The sequence below is a fragment of the Malaclemys terrapin genome, chromosome 11, assembly GCF_027887155.1.
Source record: "Malaclemys terrapin pileata isolate rMalTer1 chromosome 11, rMalTer1.hap1, whole genome shotgun sequence".
In the NCBI taxonomy this organism is placed as follows: domain Eukaryota; kingdom Metazoa; phylum Chordata; order Testudines; family Emydidae; genus Malaclemys; species Malaclemys terrapin.
This window is the reverse complement of record NC_071515.1, coordinates 40,510,132-40,515,645: the sequence shown is the minus strand read 5'-3', so window position 1 is coordinate 40,515,645 and position 5,514 is coordinate 40,510,132.

Genomic DNA, 5,514 nt, shown 5'->3' with positions numbered 1-5,514 from the left:
ATCAGATTGTTTATCATCAAAATCTTCCAACAGGGCCTTAAAAAGTCACTGTTGCAAAGGTTTCGCTCGAATAGAGTTAATTATTTTAATAACTACTTTCATGACATGTTGAAAAGAAAGAACTTTGATGCACAAAGCTTCTTGGTGGATAATGCAATGAGAAGACAAAGTTTGGAAAGGATTCATTCTTCTTGCAGAGTGCAATGAATCCATTGGTGCTGCCCATCATTGCTGGTGCCCCATCAGTGGTGATTGCAGACAGCTTGTGTAGTGGCATACTAATTGATGTTGCATATGATTTGAATAAATTATAGCTGTCCTCACCTTTTGTTCGCCCTTTCATAGGCAATACTTTTAGTAACTCTTCTTTTACGGTGAAGTCACTAAATACCACCCTCACCATAACTGCCAACTGCACTGCATCCGATATATCTGTCGACTCATCGAACTGCAGTGAAAACCAGTTCACCTATTTCGAAGTCATCCTTTAGCTGAGTTTGCATGTTGCTTGAAATTGCATGTATCCTCCTCGTAACTGCATTGTCTGATAACTACAAGTCTTGTATTGCCGACAAAATCTCACACTTGTTAGGAAATCCTTAAATCAGGCAATCAGCACCAGTCAAAAATGCTTCCTTCAACAATTCACCATCTTGAACGGGTTTTTTCTTCTTTGCGAGCAGATGAGCAATTTTAAAGGAAGCAATAGTAGCACTTTTAGACTTTACCACTTGTCTAGTGAAAACAGATTGCTAGGCAGATAGAAGAAAATTAATCAACTCAAATCAAACCTTTCTCAACGCAGATTTAAGTGGATGGCTAATGTCAAAAGAGCCATGATTAGTTTGGAAATGGCGTTCGACATTATGTTTTTTTGGCACTGCAACAGTACCACCGCACAATAAGCAAACACATTTCCCTTTATTTTCAATAAAACAATAGGATTCTTCCCACTCTGCGTTGATATAATACGTATGTTGTCTTATTTGAATCACTCACTTTGGGGCAAAATGTTAAAAAAATAATAAATCGCAAAGCACAAGAAAACAGCAATATCAGTGCAGCAGAAGAATACTCACATACAGGGCCGGCTCCAGGCACCAGCGGAGCAAGCATGTGCCTGGGGCAGCACATGCTACGGGGTGGCATTCCGTCCATTCTTAGGGCAGCAGAGTCCAAGCGGGTTTTTTCCCCCCTCCCCCGCTTCAGCAGTTCAGGTGGGTTTTTCTGCACACTTTGGCAGTTCCAGCGGCGGCAGTCCAAACCGTTATTTTTGGGGGGGTGGGCAGGGTGGAGGGCCAGTTCTGGGCAGCGCGGAGAGAAGCCGCGGCCCTGCGCCTGCCGGGGACAGAACACCAGCACCCGCAGTGCCCCCCCACCCCCCACCGGTTTCTCTCGCCTGCTGGGCACTAGGCGGACGCACATAAATGTCCCGGTGGGTGCAGGCAACGCATTGGGGACCGCTGCTCTAGAAGTAAGGTTGCAAGTAGGAGTCAGCACTACAGAAAGAAGCTGCATTTCTCTCTTTCGTCTGGTCTTTTCTCCTCTTGTGTGTGGCTTTGTCTTCTTTTCTAAGACTTTAAACAACAGCAACAACCACCGCTCCAGCTAGGGTGACTAGGTGTCCCGATTTTATAGGGACAGTCCCGATTTTTGGGTCTTCTCATATAGGCTCCTATTACCCCCAACCCCCGTCTCGATTTTTCACACTTGCTGTCTGGTCACCCTAGCTCCAGCTCATCTCAACTGACTTTCTCTTTCAACTCCCCTCCCTCCAAAAGGGCAATTATTACCATCTTCTAATGCCATCTAAGAAACTGTCAGACAGAGGCTTTTTCCTTAAAAAAGTTCTATAGCTAAAAGGAATCAAGGATATTGTTAAAATCAAATCCTTACCTACTCCAGCCTAAAGGAGGAACAACGGACAAGAGTCTGCCAAGCTAAGAGTTAAGCAGCCTGCTACAATCAAGGAGACAAGGACTTGAGGCTACTATGCACAGGTGAGTATGTCTGGGTCTAACCATCAAATAGTCACAAAGCAATGGCAAAAGGCAACAGTCCACGTTGCAATAGGACACAGGTCATATGAGGTAGATACAGCAAGAGAGACGAAACTGAAGGCAACTGCGCAATAGGCAAACAGCATACCCAGACAGTCTGGGCAAAGGCCATCCAGAAACAGATGGACAGTCTCTGACATCAGCTGGCCTGATGCACAAGCAATAGAAGAAACTAGGTAAATGAGCAACACAGAGGACCAAGGCACAGTCCAACAGAATGAAGACAGTTTACAGTAACCGGGTGATGAAACCAAGTCCCTCACCAACAGCAGCTTCCATTCGGGGCCAACCATAATCCTCGCCAGAGACCTTCTACTGGGTTCAGTCCTACTGTCTACAGAGACCATAATTTGTCTAAATTCCTACTCCTAGATTGGTATGATCATCCATGGACTATTAGTTGCCTTTATAGTTAGTATCCCTAACTACAGATAACATGCAGTCTGTAAACACTAAACACTACCATCAGTCCCATGCCTAATACTAGACCACTGGTACTAATCTCTGTGGACTATCAATTGCTTTTGGTTAAGTTTAACGTTCTGACCTATTGCTGGCTCCAAGCACAGGTTACACTTTGGGGGACACCCCCACCCACCCTCAATCTAGGGTTTAGAGATGAAGCTGAATGATTATCCTGTACAAAGGTTGGTGCCAAAAGGCTATGGTTATTTTTGCATCCCACTAGGCTAGGGATAGTGATGGAGCCAGTTTGTGGGCCTGGGCCAGGGTTAGGATGGGGACTAGATGGCGGGACAGTGCCATAGTTGGTATTAGGGCTGAATGATGACCAGGAGCTAGGAGGGCTTGGGATCAAGTGGTATTTTCCATTTAGGGTTAGTGGTGGGTCAAGAGGGTGCCCCACAGTTAGGTGACAGCTCTGGGTACTAGATATTTCCTACACAAAGAAGCCAAGAGTGGCACTTCCAACTCTTATCTGAAGGAATAAATACTTCTCACCAACTTGCACCTTAAAAACTGTGGGCAAACTTTGCATAAGCCACAGCTTCCCACACCAACATCTGAAGGGCCTTTTTTCCTCCCTCTCCTTTCCCTGAAAGTCCCTGTTACTTCAAGTTACAGCTGATGTCTTTTCAAAATTTAAGGTAGTAAAAGAAGCATGTGGGGCAAAGTTCTATCTTAAATCCCTTTTTGTTGGCACCCAACAGGAAAAGAAGTTCTCAGTAGCTCCGAGTGATGGGAGGACTCTGAGTTACTACAGAGAATTCTTTCCCAGATACTTGGCTGCTGGATCTTGCCATGCTGAAGGTCTTTCCCCAGGTCAGGTAGGTGAAAAAATATCAAGGCCTCTGCCATCCTCTGCAGCATGAGGCATATGTCACTTGCAGCTTTAAGCTAGTGTAAATGGTGGATTCTTGTAACTTGAAGTCTTAAAAACATGATTTGAGGACTTTGGTAACTCAACCAGAGGTTATGGGTCTATTACAAGAGTGGGTGGATGTGGTTCTGTGGCCTGCAATGAGGAGGTCAACCTTTCCAGTCTACTGTACCCCTTTCAGGAGTCTGATGTTTGCGTACCCCCAAGTTTCACCTCACTTACAAAATCAGACAAAAATACAAAAAAGTGTCACAACATACTATTACTGAAAAACTACTTACTTTCTAATTTTTACCATAGAATTATAAAATAAATCATAGAGAATATAAATACTGTACTTACTTTTCAGTGTATAGTATATATAGCAGTATAAACAAGTCATTGTTTGTATGAAATTTTAGTTTGTACTGATTTTGCTAGAGCTTTTTATGTAGCATGTTGTAAAACTAGGTAAATATTTTGATGAGTTGATGTACCCCCGGAAGACCTCTGCGTACTTGCAGGGGTACATGTATCCCTGGTTGAGAACCACTGGACTAGATGATCATGATGGTCCCTTCTGGTCTTAAAGTCTAGAATAATGATGTTATAAGGTTTAATAAATTAATATTAAATGCATTATTTTTGTGCTAAATTAAAGACTTAAGGTACAGGGGAAGTTTCTTATTTGGTATTGCATAGATTTTAAGGCCAGAAAGGAACATAATGATAGTGTTATCGGACATCTTCCGTAACCCAAGCCAAAACATTTTATAAGGCTATTTATTCGGTCCTCAAATTATTCTCTAGGCTCTTCTCTGAATACTTTCCAATGTTACAACAGGCTTTTTGAAGTGTGGACTGGACATAGTAATGCAATAGTGGTCTCACCAATACTGTACACTGAGGTAATATCCTGTGTACTCATACATTTCTGGGTGAAGGTGTCAGAAAAATATTTGTTTTAAGATTGTCACTTGAGATGGCAGATTCTAAAAATGAAACCTACATCTATCTCTGAGCTGTGAAGAATATGTATTAAGGTTATAACACCCAACAAGAATACACTTTTATATAGAAATCCGTGATTAAATCCAGTCTTCCTGATGAGTGATTTAAATCAAATCCACCCTGCCTACATCCCAAACTCCTCATCCCCAGTCCCACCCAAGAGCCTGCACCCCCATCCGGAGCCCGCACCCCCTCCTGCACCCTAACCCCAATTTTGTGACCATTTTTGGCCTGTCATACAATTTCTATTCCCAGATGTGGCCCTTGGGCCAAAAAGTTTGCCCACCCCTGAAATAGAGCATATCTTTTAGAAAAGCAGCCAAACAAGAATTATTTCAGGGAAGTGCTATGGCCAGTGTTATATGGAAGTCAGACTAGATGATCACAGTGCCCTTCTAGCCTTTGAGGGTCACCAATTTTGAGGAGAAAAAACAGGGGCATTAAGTCACTGTCACAAAACCATTTTATGCAAGTTAGTTAATGAACTAATTTGCTTTGGTGTAATTTTTTTTTTTACTGATTTAGGGCTGGAGAAAGGTCTCTAGCCAGCCCTGGCAAATTAACGGTATGACAGGGCAGCAGTAGGGCAAACTTGCCACAGGCACTTCTCTGCCAGCATGCCTCATCTCTAACGGGGGGGAGACACGGGGAGGTCAGTCTCCCCTCAGGGCTTTCTTGCCTACGGACAAATGTATCAACCCAACTCACCGGAGCGTCCCAAGAAAATAAACTGCTGGCTGCTTAGCAAACCCAACGCCTCTCTCACCGCACAAAGGGTGTGTGTGTGGGGGGGGGGGGCTGTAAGTGACATGGACAAGTTCCCCGGCACCAACAGGGGCTCCCAGGAGGGTCAAGCGGGCCAGCCGTGACAGTGCGGAATTCAACGGGGGGTCCCTGGCGAGGTGCGGGGCCGGCCTTCCCCGCTAGGGCTCGCTGTATGGCCAGGCCCGGGCCGAGCCCAGGGTTCCTGCCTGGCGTAGCGGACGGGGGCGGTCCTGGCCCCTCTCTGAGGTGGTGTCTAGGTAGGGAGGCTCCGCTAATCAAACCTCTGCGCCATTCCCGCCCCCACCGGCGGGGCGCGGCGCCGAGCAGGGAGGGAGGCGGCGCCTGGCCGCCCTTGCCCGC